Source organism: Heloderma suspectum, chromosome 3 (genome assembly GCF_057233095.1).
Source record: "Heloderma suspectum isolate Gila_16-S chromosome 3, 16-S_ref, whole genome shotgun sequence".
Lineage (NCBI taxonomy): Eukaryota > Metazoa > Chordata > Lepidosauria > Squamata > Helodermatidae > Heloderma > Heloderma suspectum.
Genome location: NC_139460.1, coordinates 126442314 through 126460169, shown reverse-complemented (window position 1 = coordinate 126460169; position 17856 = coordinate 126442314).

The following is a 17856-nucleotide window of genomic DNA, read 5'->3' as shown; positions in this document are numbered from 1 at the left end:
ACGAATGTTGGTGATTTGATCTCTAGTTCCTCTGCCTCTTCGAAACCCAGCTTGTACTTCTGGTAGTTCTCGGTTCACATACTGCTGAAGCCTAGCTTGTAGGATTTTGAGCATCACCTTGTAGGGATGTCAGAGAATTCTGCAATGGATCTCGGTGCACTGGCATTCGGCCCCCTGAACTCCGTGGCGGAACGGCCTGCCACCCCCCAACCCCCCGCGGATCCCCCCCGGGATGAGACTCACCTGGGGCAGATCTTCCGTGTGGCGGCGGCTCCGGTGGCGGCGGCGGTGGCAGCCGGTCTTCCGACCAGCTGCTGCCACCGCCATTTCCAGGCTTGTTTATTAAAAAAAAAAAAAAAGACATGATAGGCTACGTAAAGATTTACGTAGCCTATCATGGCTAGGTTTAAAAAAAAAAGAAAAAAAAGACGTGATAGGCTACGTAAAACTGTACGTAGCCTATCATGGTTGGGTGGGTTTAAAAAAAAACTGCGTATGCAAATGGCGGCGGCTACGGCCGCCACCATTTGCATTCCTTCTTTTTACCATCTTAATCTACGTAAATATTTACATAGACTATGACGGAGAAAATAAAGGGGAACGCAAATAGCGTAGCGGGCGCTATTTGTGTCCCCTTTTGATTCGCCATTTTAGCCTACGTAAAGATTTATGTAGGCTAAAACGGGGAATGAAAAAGGTACGCAAATAGCGCCCACTACGCTATTTGCATTCCCCTTTATTTTCGCCGTCATAGTCTACGTAAATATTTACGTAAATTAAGACGGCTAAAAAGAAGGAATGCAAATGGCAGCCGCCACCATTTGCGTACGCGGTTGGTTGTGGGTTTTTTAGTTTTTTAATGTTTTTTTACCCAGAGCCCTCTGCGGCCGGAAATCCAGCTGCGGACGGCTCTGGCCTGGCAGGGCTGGGCCTGGCCAGCTGCTCCGCGGAGCTGCCGCGGAGCACAGCCGGCCGTTCGAGGATTCCGGGGGGAGGAACGGAGCGCCTCCTCCCCCAGTCAGGATTCCAGGGGGAGGGACGGAACGCCTCCCCCCCACCATCAACATAATCCGCGAAAGGTAAGTCACTTTTGTACATCCCTATAACCTTGCTGGCATGTGAAATGAGTGCAACTGTACGGTAGTTTGAACACTCTTTGGCATTGCCCTTCTTTGGAATTGGAATGTAAACTGACCTTTTCCAGTCTTGTGGCCACTGTTGAGTGTTCCAAATTTGTTGGCATATTGAGTGCAGCACTTTAACAGCATCAACTTTTAGGATCTGAAATAGCTCAGCTGGAATACTGTCATCTCCGCTAGCTTTGTTGTTAGTAATGCTTCCTAAGGCCCACTTGACTTCACTCTCGAGGATGTCCGGCTCACGTTCAGTGACCGCACTAACATGGCTATCAGGGACATTAAGATCTTTCCTGTATAGTTTTTCTGTGTATTCTTTCCACCTCTTCTTAATCTCATCTGCTTCTCTTTGTCAGGATTCACCTTCAGTTTATTGGCCCTCATCCAGCCCAGCAGAACCTCCAGGCACTGGTCCAGCCCCTTCACTGCCCCAGCTGACTCTGACGATGAGAAGTAGAGCTGAATTTTTGTAGACCGCCCAGAGAGCTTCAGCTATTGGGCGGTGTAGAAATGAAATAAATAAATAAATAAATAAATAAATAATAAAATGAACATCATCAATGTACTGGTGACACCCCATCCCAAAACTCCTAATGACCCCACTCAATAGCTTCATATAGATGTTGGACATCATGGGGAATAGAAAAGAATCCTGTGGCACCCCACAGCTTAATAGCCATGGGGTAGAACAGGAATCCCCCAATACCATTCTCTGTAACACAGTTCCCCCAATCCCATCCTGCAAGCCAATCCAGTAAGATACCATGATCAATGGTATCAAAAGCCGCTGAGAGATCCAGGAAGATCAACAGGGTAGCACTCCCCATCTTTCACGCAGAGCAGGTCATCAGTCAGAGCAACCAAGGCCATTTTCGTACCATACCCTGGCCTGAAACCAGACTGAAATGGGTCCAGATAATCAGTTTCCTCCAAGAATGTCTGAAGCTGCCCAGTCACCACATGCTCAAGCAACTTGCCCCAGAAGGGGATATTAGAGATGAGGTGATAGTTCTCCCATACTTCTGGGTCCAGTGAGGTCCTCTTCAGGAGAGGGTGAACTAAAGCCTCTTTAAAAGCGGCAGGCACCACCCCCTGACAGAGTAAAACATTTACCTCCCCCTGGACCCATCCAATCTATCCACCCCGCTAGATCATATTAGCCATGATGGGCAAGGGTCAAGCTCACATCTGGTGAGATGGACTGATTCAAGAATCTTGTCCACATCATCAGGATGTGATCCCAGGAAATACAACCAGACACAACACTGGACATCTCCCCAGACGCTGCGATAACTGTGGTGTCAAGTTCTGTGTGAATATGAGTGAGTTTCACATCGAGATTAGATAGATAGATAGATAGATAATCTCCAACTTCCTGAAGATTTATTTCCTTCCCCACCCCCAACAAGACACTCAACATGCCTTGGAAACATCAACAGGAGAACGTTTGGTCCAGCTCTTATTATCTCTGTATTATAGACAGGTGGTGGCTGAGAGATAGGTACTTGCCTAAGGCATTCTATAATTGGAAACTCTTAAACTCATATAAATATTAAGTATTGTTATTAGGAACAGAGCAAGCTAATGTCAGTGGCCAGAGAGCACTGGATCTTTGAAGACCATGAAATGATATGTGAAGATTAGGTGAAATCTGTGCTGTATTCAAAAGGCCCACCTTTCAAAGCAATGTTTTCCCAAGTATGTTCATTTAACCAAGGGTTAACCACTCTTGAAACACAAAGGGCCCAATTTTCTAATGATTTGTGTTCCTGTACAAAATCAATTTAACCGTACAGTTTCTAGAAATGTTGCATGCCCCTGAGATGAGTCCCACATTCATCAAATCTGTTGAAACCCATTTGGAGCCCTTTTCTCTTTTTTTAGATGAAGAAGCATTAAGAAGATTTAATACTTTAAGGGAATATCAAGGATCTTTGATCACGATTATTTAATATTATTAAAAATTGCTTTTGCTTTCCCCACCAATTGCTCATTTAGGTACCGTGTGGACAGCTCTGATAGAGGAGAACCTTTAATTCTTCTATTTGAAATGAACTTTCACATGGTAAAAACGTTTCTTATGGAACACTAAGTTTTACGGGAATATTTTCAAGGGAAGATTTTTACACAAAATTTCAAAGCTATTATACCGAAGCTGGTTGGTTTGATTAAAAAACCAGGTTTGTTTATTTATTTTATTTATAACTTGCCTTTCCTCCAAGGAGCTCGAGCTGGCATACGTGGTCTGACCTTCATCACCCCCCCCCCCATTTTTATCCTCAACTCTATGAAGTATATTCATCTGAGAGGTAGTGACTGGGCCAGGGTCACTCAGTGACTTTTAAGACTGGGGGGAGCTTTGAAATTGGGTCTCCCCAGACCTAATTTGATATTCTAATCCAGGGGCAGGCAACTTGTGGCCCTCTAAATGTTGGCCCTAGCCATCATAGCCAATGGTGACTGATGATGGGGGTTGCAGTCCAACAACATCTGGAGGTCCACAAGTTGCCCTCCCCTACTCTAATCACTGCACCACACTGGCTCTCACAGCTGTGCTGGCTCTGTAGAATGTGAAATACATCATAGGTATAGCTAATAGAGTAATGTTTGGTGCTATGGTAGTGTGCAAGCTTTTGATATATTCAGAACTCTTCATCCAAGAGGACCATATCTCAGATAAGCTCTACTTCCTGTGTAAAGGGGACTCCACATGTGGAAGAGGCAGGGTGGCCATGCTGCTAATCCAATCCCCGACACTGGGGGTCACACTCAATGCATCATCCATGCATTGAGTGTGACTGTCTGCAGTGGGATTATTTGGGTCGCAGAATTTGGATTATTTTACTGTGGAATCTAGATTGTGGTTTCCTGGCATAGAGTTTAGGGATCTACGAAAGGTACTTACCTTTCTGCGGATTATGCTGATGCTGGGGGGGAGGCGTTCCATCCCTCCCCCCGGAATACTGGCCGGGGGGGCGCTCCGTTCCTCCACCCCGGAATCCTGGCCGACCGGCTCCGCTCCGCAGGGATTCTGCGGAGCCACCAGCCGGCTCCGCCAGCAGCCGGACATCTGGCCACTGGCTAGCAGGGACGCAAATGGCAGCGGCTGTAGCCGCCGCCGTTTGCATCCCTGCAGTCAGCTGTGATAGGCTATGTAAATGTTTACGTAGCCTATCACGGCTGATTAAAAACAAAACAAAACACGTGCATACGCAAATGGCAGCGCCCATGGGCGCCACCATTTGCGTTCCTTATTTTGGCACATCTTAGTCTACGTAAACATTTACGTAGACTAAGACGGTGAAAATAAGGGGAACGCAAATAGCATAGCGTCTACGCCATTTGCGTTCCCCTTATTTTCGTCTTCTTAGTCTACATAAATCTTTACGTAGACTAAGACGTGCCAAAATAAGGAACGCAAATGGCGGTGCCCATGGGCGCTGCCATTTGCGTACGCACTTTTTTTTGTTTTGTTTTGTTTTTTTTACTCAGCCATGATAGGCTACGTAAACATTTACGTAGCCTATCATGGCTGACTGCAGGGACACAAACAGCGGTGGCTATGGCCATTTGCGTCCCTGCTAGCCAGCGGCTGGATGTCTGGCTGCTGGCGGAGCCGACTGGCGGCTCCGCAGAATCCCTGCAGAGCAGGAACGGAGTGCCTCCCCCCCCGGCCAGGATTCCGGGGGGAGGGATGGAACGCCTCCCCCCAGCATCAGCATAATCCGCTGAAAGGTAAGTACCTTTCGTACATCCCTAGTTTTTAACCTATAAAGCAGGGGTGCAAAAAGTGTGGCTTGCCAGACCCTGCCCTCTGCATCTGCTGCCATGGCAGCACTGCCTGGGAAATCATCAGACAGGACAAGGTATTCCCATGCTAGTGCCAGCAAGGGAATCCCCAAGCTTCTGTGTGTGTGTTTGTGCAAGTATATACGCATGCATGTGCATGTGTAGTCCCCTGGCACTGCCAATGTGGCTCTCAGAGCCAAAAAGGTTGTGCAGCCCTGCTATAAAGCCTTATATGGCTCAGGACTGCAATACCTGCTGAAGCACGTCTCCTGATATGAACTTACGCATAGGGATGGTGTGGGCACCCGATTCCATCCAGGAATCCAGTGGAATGCCCCCTGCCTGCACCCCTGAGGCCTGCTCAGGGAGAGCATGCCCCCACTCGCCCCCTGCACATGCTCAGCGGGTGGCCTGCACTCATCCCGGTGGCCTCGTCGAGTTCCATGGTTGCCATTTTTTTGGAAATTAAAATGGCGATCACAAAAAAATGCACATTTTTGTGTATGCGCAAAAATGTGCATTTTTGCAAATGCTCATTTTGCTCATGTGAAAATGCACATTTTGCAAATGCATATTTTTTTATCACTGCCTTGTTGTGGCGAAGGGGCTTGTGTAACTCAGTGAAGCCATAAGCTATGCCGTGCAGGGCCACCCAAGACGGACAGGTCATGGCAGAGAGTTCTGACAAAATGTGGTCCACTGGAGAAGGAAATGGCAACCCACTCCAGTATTCTTGCCAAGAAAACCCCATGGAACGTAACACAAGGCTAAAAGATATGACACCGGAAGATGAGCCCCTCAGGTCGGAAGGTGTCCAATATACTACTGGGGAAGAGCAGAGGGTATTTCCAAGTAGCGCCAGAAAGAGTGAAGTGGCTGGGCCAACGCCGAAAGGACACTCAGCTGTGGATGTGTCTGTGGTGAAAAGAAAATCCGATGCTGTAAAGAACAATATTGTTTAGCAACCTGGAATGTCAGATCAATGAATCAAGGTAAGTTGGAGGTGGTCAAACATGAGATGGCAAGATTGAACATCGACATCTTGGGAATCAGCGAACTAAAATGGACAGGCATGGGAGAATTTAATTCAGGTGACCATCACATCTACTATTGTGGGCAAGAATCCCTTAGAAGAAATGGAGTAGCACTCATAGTCAACAAAAGGGTGGGAAAAGCAGTACTGGGGTACAATCTCAAAAATGATAGAATGATCTCAGTACGAATCCAAGGCAAACCATTCAACATCACAGTAATTCAAGTCTATGCCCCAACCACTGAGGACGAAGAAGCTGAGGTTGATCGGTTCTATGAAGACCTACAACACCTTCTAGAAATAACACCCCAAAAAGATGTCCTCTTCATCATAGGGGATTGGAATGCTAAAGTAGGAAGTCAAGAAATCACTGGGATAACAGGCAGGCATGGCCTTGGTGTACAAAATGAAGCAGGACAAAAACTAATAGAGTTTTGCCAAGAGAACACGCTGATCATAGCAAACACTCTTTTCCAACAGCACAAGAGACGACTCTACACATGGACATCACCAGATGGTCAATATCGAAATCAGATTGATTATGTCCTTTGCAGCCAAAGATGGAGAAGCTCTATACAGTCAGTCAAAACAAGACCTGGAGCTGACTGTAGCTCAGATCATGAGCTTCTTTTTGCAAAATTTCGGCTTAAATTGAAGAACGTAGGGAAAACCACTAAACTATTCAGGTATGACCTCAATCATATCCCTTATGGATACACAGTGGAGGTGAGGAATAGATTTCAGGGATTAGACCTGATAGACAGAGTGCCTGAGGAACTATGGATGGAGGTCCGTAACATTGTTCAGGAGGCAGCAACTAAATCCATCCCAAAGAAAAAGAAATGCAAGAAAGCCAAGTGGCTGTCTGATGAGGCTTTACAAGTAGCTCACGAAAGAAGGGAAGCGAAAAGCAAGGGAGGAAGGGGAAGATATATCCAACTGAATGCAGAGTTCCAGAGAATAGCAAGGAGAGACAAGAAGGCCTTCTTAAATGAACAATGCAAAGAAATCGAGGAAAACAAGAGAATGGGAAAGACTAGAGATCTTTTCAAGAAAACTGGAGATCTCAAGGGAACGTTTTGTGCAAAGACTGTCATGATAAAGGACAAAGAAGGCAGGGACCTAACAGGAGCAGATGAGATTAAGAAGAGGTGGAAAGAATACACAGAAGAACTATACAGGAAAGATCTGAATGTCCCTGATAGCCATGATAGTGCGGTCACTGAACTTGAGCCGGACATCCTAGAGAGTGAAGTCAAGTGGGCCTTAGGAAGCATTAGTAACAACAAAGCTAGCGGAGATGACAGTATTCCAGCTGAGCTATTTAAAATCCTAAAAGATGATGCTGTTAAAGTGCTGTTAAAGTGCTGCATTCAATATGCCAACAAATTTGGAACACTCAACTATGGCCACAAGACTGGAAAAGGTCAGTTTACATTCCAATTCCAAAGAAGGGCAATGCCAAAGAGTGTTCAAACTACCACACAATTGTGCTCATTTCACATGCCAGCAAGGTGATGCTCAAAATCCTACAAGCCAGGCTTCAGCAGTATGCGAACCGAGAACTACCAGAAGTACAAGCTGGGTTTCGAAGAGGCAGAGGAACTACAGATCATATCGCCAACATTCGCTGCATCATGGAGAAAGCAAGACAATTCCAGAAAAACGTCTATTTCTGCTTCATTGACTATGCTAAAGCCTTTGATTGTGTGGATCACAACAAACTGTGGCAAATTCTGAAAGAGATGGGAGTACCAGACCACCTTACCTGTCTCCTGAGAAACCTGTATGAGGGCCAAGAAGCAACAGTAAGAACCAGACATGGAACAACCGATTGGTTCAAAATTGGGAAAGGAGTACGACAAGGCTGCATATTGTCACCCTGCTTATTTAACTTATATGCAGAGTACATCATGAGAAATGCCGGGTTGGATGAATCAGAGGTCGGAATTAAGATTGCTGGGAGAATTATCAACAACCTCCGATATGCAGACGATACCACCCTAATGGCAGAAAGCGAAGAGGATCTCAAGAGCCTCTTGTTGAGGGTGAAAGAGGAGAGTGCAAAAGCTGGTTTGAAACTCAACATTAAAAAAACTAAGATCATGGCATCTGGCCCCATTACTTCCTGGCATATAGAAGGGGAAGAAATGGAAGCAGTGACAGATTTTACTTTCTTGGGCTCCAAGATCACCACAGGCGGTGACTGTAGCCATGAAATTAAAAGACGCTTGCTCCTTGGGAGGAAAGCTATGGCCAACCTAGACAGCATAGTAAGAAGCAGAGACATCACTTTGCCGACAAAGGTCCGTCTAATCAAAGCTATGGTTTTCCCAGTAGTAATGTATGGCTGTGAGAGCTGGACTATAAGGAAGGCTGAGCGCCAAAGAATTGATGCTTTCGAACTGTGGTGCTGGAGAAGACTCTTACGAGTCCCCTGGACTGCAAGGAGGTCAAATCAGTCCATCCTAAAGGAAATCAACCCTGAGTGCTCATTGGAAGGACAGATACTGAAGCTGAAGCTCCAATATTTTGGCCACCTAATGCGAAGAGAAAACTCTCTGGAAAAGACCCTGATGCTGGGAAAGACTGAAGGCAAAAGGAGAAGGGGACGGCAGAGGATGAGATGGCTAGATAGCATCACTGATGCAATTAATATGAACTTGAGCACGCTCCGGGAGAGAGCGCAGGACAGGAAGGCCTGGCGTGCTATGGTCCATGGGGTCATGAAGAGTCGGACACAACTGAACGACTGAACAACAACAACAACAAGGGAGAGGGCCTTTTCAGTTTTGGCCCCCCATGTATGGAGTGCTCTCCCAAGCAAGGTATGCCTGGCTTCAACACTGTCATCTTTTTTGGTGCCAGGTTAAGACTTTTCTCTGTTCCTAGGCATTTGATGGTATATGAACAGCTGTTTAGTGCATCAGTCATGTTGTTCATGGTTGTCACTAGTGATGGGGGAGAATTCTGCAACAGAACCAAATGAGTTTGGATTTTCATGAATCCGGCCCGCAGATTCTGCAGCAGACTGGATTTTCCCCTGTCGGATGGATTCCACAGACTTGTGGACTGGTTTTCTAATTTAATTTGAATTTATTGTAGAAAAATATGCAAAATTTAAAAACTCAGCCAATAATCTGTATTTCCCCCGTAGACTAAAGTATGTAAATGCACATTTGGGGAAATGTGTGCAAATTCGGAAACAAAAAAAATTGAGTTCCATCAATGGGGGGATGATGGAATGAAAGGTTCCTGACAATCCATGGAACTCAGACAGAACGGATCTTACTATGGCTGCGCAGGGACACCCTGACCCCCTCTGGAGGCCAACTCAGAGCTTCCAAATTGGTCCCAACCCACCTCAGGCCAATCCAGAGCCAGGCCAGGCCACTTCAGCCTCCAGATCTGAAGCACAATATTGACAGCCAAAGCCACCACCACCACCCCACCTAGCCTCACAAGCCCTGCACCCGCACCTAACCCCACCCAGCCATGTGAGCCCCCTGCTCCCCCTTACCTGGACCTGTGGGGAGCCCCCACAGCCAGCACCATCTTGCAGGGGGTCGCCATTTTCTTTTTAAAAGGCTCTTCTTCTTCTTCTTCAGGTAAGTAAATGGTGCATAGACTGTGGCCGTAAAGGAAACATCTACACAATATTAAGGCATAAATGGCCCATTTACACCTGTGATCTATGCACCATTTGCTTACCGGAAGAAGAAGAGTCGGCACAGGGAGCGCCCTCCAAGATGGCAATGGCTGTGGGCGCTCCCCACAGGTCTAGGTAAAGAATAGGGAATTTGTGTGGCTGGGCAGGCTGCCTGGAGCAGCCCAAAGCAGCCTAAACCACTTTGGGAGCAGTCCAACCTACTTTGGGCTGCTTCCAACCCACTCCAGAACTGGACCACTTCAGCCCGAATCACCCTGATCCATTTCGGGATTCAGGATTCAGGCCGAAGTGGTACACAGCCCTAGGTTTTACACAATCCATACATCCCTAGTTGTCACTGTTGTTTTGGTTGTTTTATGGGGTGGTTGTATTTAAGTGGTTAATTGTCTTAGCAGTTTTAAATTTGGTATGTTTTAATTCTGTTGTAAGTCACCTTGAGCCCTTTTTTAGGAAAGCATCTGAGAAATGATCATCACCATCATCATCCCAGCAACACATTAAAGACAGAGCTCTTATAAGTAAACTATTTAATTAGTGGCATGGCTATATTATCAACTCTTTGCAACTCATCAGTGGGCTTATACACCGAAACACTGTAGATAAAAAATGGCACTAGATGCCAACATTTTTCTTTCTTTCTCAGCAAAAAGCACACCCACAAAGTGTATTTCAAAATCAGATCTAATAATTGTCATTTTTTAAAAAAAAAATTAACTGACAGTTGTTCCCTGGATAACAAACTCAATCAGTATTTTGTAGAATCTTCTATTCCCAGTGCAGGATTGAAGGAGCAACCAAGATATTAACAGAAATGCAGAAACTTTTAAATAATTTCCCCAAACCTCCAGTGTCCTCCGTTAACATGGTTAAGCATGGGGCAATAACAGTTTAGTGCAGTATCAGGTGATTTCAACCTATGAGTTCCCATCCAAATTAAAAATTCCATTTCATTAGAATTAAATTGAGTCATACAATTCAAGCTCCGTTGGCCACACTGACACAGTAACCCAATGAATTATGTTCTTGTTGTGTGCAGTTGGAAAGCAACACTGCTTTGCTGAGTGAGAACTGGTGTGGGCTTGAATTCTGGATTGGACCTGAGTGAGCTAAGATCAATGGTTCACTCACCCGGGGTACTATCCAATGTTAGTCCTACATAGAATGGATCCATTGAAATGAGTGAGAGTTACATTAGTTGTAACTAACTTAAGTCTCATTGATGTCAATGGATCTCCTCTACATAAAACTAACATTGGATACTATCCCTAGTGTCCTACTGGGCTTCCTGGGTCAATCCTACATGAAAATGAAAAACAGGATGGGGTGAATGTCAAAGCAAGCAAGATAAAGATACAAAGGTTCACATCAAGGATCAAAGGTCCACATCAAAGGTCCACAGCAAGGATCCAAAGGTCTACATCAAAGGTCCACATCAAGATCCAAAGGTCCACATCAAGCAAGAGCTTCTGTTTTCTTCCTGTAAGTCGGGAAACCTGTGCATGCAGTAGACCAGGGGTGCAAAACTTCTTTCAGCCCAATTGCTGAACTCCACTTTGGAAAAGTTTGGGGGAGCCACATTCCAGTGGTGGGTGGGGCTGAAGGCAAAAGGGGTGGGGCCAAAAAGGACCAAAAATACCAGCATATTTTGGCTTAAAGCTCATACTACCAATAACTGAGTCTTAGAGGAGACGCATTTCAACCTTTTGGAATGGGGACAAACTGCACAAGAGCTGGGAAACCAACAAATGATTGGTGATTGGGGGGAAGGGGGTGGGGCCTTCTGGGGAGCACTGGATGGACCAATGGTGTGATTCAGTATAAGGCAGTGTCCTATGTTCCTAATGTCCATGCTCATCACTCACACCAAGTTTCCTTTCACATAGAAGAGTATAGGCCATCCATTGGGCATATAGCCTTCCATGATGATAATTGGAATCTTTGGGCTACTTGATTTCTTATGACTCGGGTTGCATTTAAATGTACCAAGAAAACAGGAGCCACCATGCATTTTCTTCCCACAGGGTGAGCCTGGCTTCTCATTCCTCTGCAATGCAAAGGGCAGATGTACTTACCAGCAAGTTGGCCAGGTTCTCTTCTCGATCATCCCAGAGTGCGGGACACGGAATAATGGGCTCAAGTTACAGGAAGCCAGATTCCGGCTGAACATCAGGAAAAACGTCCTGACTGTTAGAGCAATGTGACAATGGAACAAATTACCCAGGGAGGTGGTGAGCTCTCCCACACTGGAGGCCTTCAAGACGAGGCTGGACAGCCATCTGTCAGGGATGCTCTGACTTGGGTCCCTGCATTGAGCAGGAGGTAGGACTCGATGGCCTTGTATGCCCCTTCCAACCCTACTATTCTATGATTCTATGAAGTTGAAGTTGACAGATTCAGTCATCTGTCTTGGTCCTCTCCCATACTTTTTAAATTTAAAGTGCTGCATGTACATTTATTCAATTAAGCTTACATCCATGTCTCTTTTATATAAAGCAAGAAAAAGCACAATCAGTTCTTAAATGTATTTAAATAGGGGAGTGATTATATTGTCACAGGTTCCAGCTAATCAATGCTGTGCAGAAATGCACCAATCCTGTCTCCTGTGAGGCTGATCCTGGAGGGAAAATATACATCTTCCACAAAACACAGTGAACATGCTGGCACATCATGGGCATTACTTGAATTCTGTAGATTTGTACTCTTGATTACTAAACACTGGAACATATCACACATGTGTGTTCATCATATGTGTTCTCACCTCAAAAAAGTGTGGAGCCTCAAAAGGTGCAGAAAATGACAAGCAAAATGATCAAGAGTCTGGAGCATCTCCCCTATCAGGAAAGAGTACAACATTTAGGGCTATTTAGTTTAAGAAAAAGAAAGTAGGGATGTCAGAGAATTCCACCACGGATCTCGGTGAGGCCGAATGCCAATGCATTTGGCCCCATGAAATCTATGGTGGAACAAAGCCCCCTGCTCCCCCACCCCACGAAAGGTGCACGAAATGGAGCACTTACCTGCTGCTGTTCGCGCTGCTTTGCGAATGGCGGCCACGTCTGCGGCCGCCATTCGTTTCCTCATTATACCCGTGATAGGCTACATAAATAATTATGTAGCCTATCACGGCTAATGCAGGGACGCCATTTGCATCCCTGCAGAGGCTGTTAGGCTACATAAGTATTTACGTAGCCTATCATGGCAAAAAAAAAAGGAACGCAAATGGCATAGTGGCCGCCATTTGCATTCGCTTTTTTTTTTTTGCCGTTTTAGCCTATGTAAATATTTCTGTAGGCTATTTCAGCAAAAAAAAAAAGGGAACGCAAATGGCGGCCGCCGTAGCCACCGCCATTTGCGTCCGCTGTTTTTTTCTCTCTTTTTTTTGCCATGATAGGCTACGTAAATCCTTACGTAGCCTATCACAGCAAAATACAGGGATGCAAATGGCGGCAGCTAAGGCTGCCGCCACTTGTGTCCCTGCAGGCTGCCCAGTGGCCGGATGTCTGGCTGCGGGCAGCCCCGGCCGGTGGCTCTGCGGAATCTCCGCGGAGCGGAGCCAGCCGGAGAGAATTTCTGTCTCGCGAGAATTTCGCGGTGGCAGCTCTGTCCCTCCCCCCCACCACGAATGTCACCCTTCGAAAAGGTAAGTGACTTTCGTACATCCCTAAAAAAAAGTGAGCAATTTTATGATACAGATGTGTAAAATTATGCATGGTGTGGAGAAAGTCGATAGCAATATCCATAATATGACATCATCCATTGAAGCTTAACAGATGAAAGGAACTACTTCTTTAGATAGCACATAGTTAAACTAGGGAATTTGTTACCACAAGGTGTAGTGATGGCCACCAAATTGGATGGCTTCAAAATGGAATTAGACAAATTCATGGAGGATAAGGCTATCAATGGCTTCTAGTCATCCCTGTATATTTCCTCTAGTATCAGAGGCAATAGGCCTCTGTATGCCAGTTGCTGGGGAATATGACCAGTCACTATGCAGACAGAATGATGGACTGGATAGGCCTTTAGTTTGATCTAGCATGACTCTTCTCATGTTCTTATGTTTACTTGATTTCCTATAATCTGATTACTCAGCACTTGGGCTGTCTTTACACAAGGCATTTATAGCGTACTCATGATTGGTCACTCATGGAAGTTTGCAGGTCATCTACATGACACCATCAACCTCTAGGGCACATCCACTTGTTTTTGATCTTTATCCTACCACCCCCAAAATGTATAAACCCTGAGATAATCCACTATTTAAATGTAAATCCACTTTAATGGCTGTGTGCAAACATGTGGTTCCGTTATAACCACAGCTTGGGAAGAAGAAGCCATTGGGTGGAGGAGGAAAATCACAATTGCTCTCCCACCTCCCACATGTCTGCCTATTGACCTGGGCTGGGAGGAGAGTTTTTGTGGCCAGGCTAGGAGAGGTTCAAAGCGAGTGCAGAGCTGGCCAGGGGAGGAAACAGATGGCGATCCCTCATGTAAGCAGCTGACAGCAACAAAGCCACCTCCCCTGCTTTGCAGAGAAAGAGCATGAGTGAGCGAGAGATACTTGAATCCCTCGGGAGACCCACTGATTCACCAATCACTCCACCCCAAGGCTGTGGAGAACTTATTTATTTATTTATTTATTTATTCATTTCATTTCTATACCGCCCAATAGCTGAAGCTCTCTGGGCGGTTCACAAAAATTAAAACCAAACAACACACAATAAAACAATTTAAAATATATAGAACATTAAAACCACAATATAACAATACAACCACAATAAAACCTAGCAGCAGTACAGGAATTTAAAATACAGATTTAAAACAGCAAAGATAAAAATTTAGAAAGCTAAAAAGCCTGGGAAAATAAAAAGGTCTTCACCTGGCGCCGAAAGGAGTACAATGTAGGCTCCAGGCGAACCTCACTAGGGAGCTCATTCCAGAGCTGGGGTGCCACAGCAGAAAAAGCTCTCCTCCTAGTAGCCACCCGCCTCACTTCCTTTGGCAGGGGCTCACGGAGAAGGGCCGCTGATGATGATCTTAAGGTCCAGGCAGGCACATATGGGAGGAGGCAATCCTTCAGGTAACCTGGCCCCAAGCTGTTAAGGGCTTTGAATGTTAACACCAGCACTTTGAATCGGGCCCGGAAATGGACTGGCAGCCAGTGCAGCTGGAAAAGTACTGGCGTAATATGAGCTCGCAGGCCAGTCCCTGTTAACAATCTTGTTGCCCCATTTTGGACCAGCTGAAGTTTCTGGACCGTTTTCAAAGGCGGCCCCACGTATAACGCATTGCAGTAATCCAGACGAGAAGTTATCAGAGCATGGATAACTGTAGCTAGGCTATCTCTGTCCAGATAAGGGCGTATCTTGCCTGTGTAGAGAGCTGATCTTTATCTCACTTAGAATGTGGAAACAGAAGCCCCAGTAAATTGCAAATTAAAAAACCTGCTGTGGTGAACCCCGTAATGACACTGCTAAAAATATCTGAGGTCATGTGAAGTGATTAAAAATGCCCTGTGATTTGTGATGGCCCATTTTATTTACTCACTTTATTTATTTAATATACTGTTCGTCCTGCCTTTCAATAACATTATTTCCAAGGTAGCTTACATGCTGAACTGTAAAACAAATCAAACATTAAATAACAAAATAAGATAAGACAATGGCAAAAGCAGGGGTGCAAACAGCAATAATAAACCCAAACAATAAGGCCAAATGAAATCCAAAGAAAGTTAGTTGCACTAAAGTCCCAGTGAAGTGAATGGGGCATTAATTAGTCACAACTAACTTGCCCGTTGAGTTCACTAGGCCTTAAACATGACTAACTTTCTCTGGATTTGGGCCTAAATGTTTTAGTCATCACTTGATCCTGTAGTCATTGAGTAATGAATACATTTGTATGATTCACACCAAAGAGTGCATAGCAGTTTGCATACTAAAAGTAATAACAACAAATAACAAGTACTACTACTTAACATGTAGCTTAACTTGCTCATTGCAAATTTGCCACCACTTCCCCGGCTTAGTGAGTTACTGAGCCATTTTTAAAGGTGTTTTAAAAATTATGCATGGTGTGGAGAAAGTCGATAGTAATATCCATAATACCAGAACCTGGGGTCATCCAATGAAGCCGAACGGTACAGAAAAAAGGAACTACTTCTTCAGATAGCACATAGTTAAACTAGGGAATTTGCTCCCGTGAACATATTCGTCTGTGTGTACCATGAAGTAAAAAGTAAGAAATGTGGGCACCCTAGAAAAGAAAGAAAATTGCCTTATACACCAAAAAGTTCTTGAAACATCCTCTCACTCTATCTTCCAGTTGCTTGTTTTTCCTTCTCAGCAGGAAAAAAAAGATATATATCTGAAGCAGCTTCAAGGATATAAAATGAAGAAGTGTGTGGCTAGAAATGCCTAACATATTCAGATTGATTTAAACAACTCTTCCCTCTCCTCTTGCACTAGCAAGATCTGAACATGAAACTTATAAACCAATTATAATATATCATGTATAACTGTTTACTCGTGTTATCTATGCAGTGATTTTAAAAGAATATTCTGAGCCCAGTACTTGAAGAATGTAAGTTTAGTTTCCCCACGCACCCCTCCAGATCTACCCATCATCTGCGGACTCTTGGAAAAACACATCTTGGGAAATGGTATTACCTAGAAATGGGGGATTTGGTTTTAAAAGAACTGCACACCGTCCTTTGTATTCATATCCTGCTCACCCATAATTCTCCTGTGTGGGAAAAGTAATAGCATTTATATAGCTGACAATATTGAGTATGGTTAGTTGCAAGGAAATCATACTTACAAATGAAAGGATGAAAAAAAAAAGTGTATCACTTCTGGATAACATGTGTTAAACTTCAAGGAGTTCAGTGGGACCTTAAAGACTAACAATTTGTCAGTCTTCAAGGTGCCACAAGAGTCTGTGTTGCTGTTTTGCTACCACAGACTAATGCAGCTTTCCCTCTGGAAAATGTGTTAAACATTCATGCTCTCAGGCATTTGGTAGCATATGATAAGGTTTTTAATCAGGTCATGGGATTTCTTGTTGATTGTTAGAATTGTTTGGATATATAAGTGTGTGTGTCTCCCTCTGTATATGTAATGTCTGTTTATATGTTTGTATGCAAACGGTTTTTATATTATGTACAATATTGTATGTTTAAGTTTTTAATCTTTGTAAACTGCCCAGAGAGCTTTGCCTATTGGGCAGTATAGAAATGTAATAAATGAAATGAAATATATATCAGAACATCATGTTTGCTCATTCCTTACCTTTTTTATGTTATAAACTCTGAAAAGTATATATATTTCACCAAAGATTGCCTTAATGCCCTTCACATCAGTGCTGTATTTGATTTACACTGCTCTTGTCAAGATAGCAGCTTTTTACTATCTTGGTACAGCATTTGGGATTTTGTGGGGGTTTCCCCTCTCCCCACAGACTCACAGTACAATTTGTACCATCCTGGCCTATGATGGTCAGAGCAGACAGGTGAGAAAGGTCAGCAACAAGCATGTTCTGGGACATGTAGACTGAAGGGTCAGGATGTACACTGGAGTGCACATCCTTTTCCATTCAAACCTGCCATATCAGAAATTTGGAGGAAGATTATGGAAGAAGTACAGTCCTATTTAATGAGAAATTCAGTTTCTTCAGAACCAACCCAGAAATACTGACTCCTCCTTGAATTTGGTGCAAATACCACAGGCTGTGCCCAAGATGTAAAGTGTGGTCCATTAGATAGAAGATTAAATCTGGATCTGTAAGACATGAATTCAAGTCCCGCTACAGCCACGACTCATGGGGTTGAAGCCTCAGACAAGACATAGGGCCGATCTACATTGTGCCCGCCATCGCAATGAATTCGTTGTCCCGTCGGGTTAAACGCTCTCGCATTAAAACATGATTATTTCCACTCACCCATTTTCCCCGTTGCAGTGCTTCATCGAATGCGCAAGCTCGGTTCACACTCGAGCACTGTGCTGTTTTCCTGCTGTTTTCCTGCGCACGCTTGTCTGATCTCGGATGCTAAGTGGGTCAGCCCCGGTCAGTAGTTGGATGGGTGACCGCCTGGGAATCAGGCTTCCTGCACTGAGCAGGGGGTTGTTGTATCCCTTCAAATGAGATTAAGTTTTACCCCCTCCTATCCCCCGCTCAGGATGTGTGTGTTTTTAAATTCAGGCATTATCCTCGCAGAATCGGGGCTTCTCCGC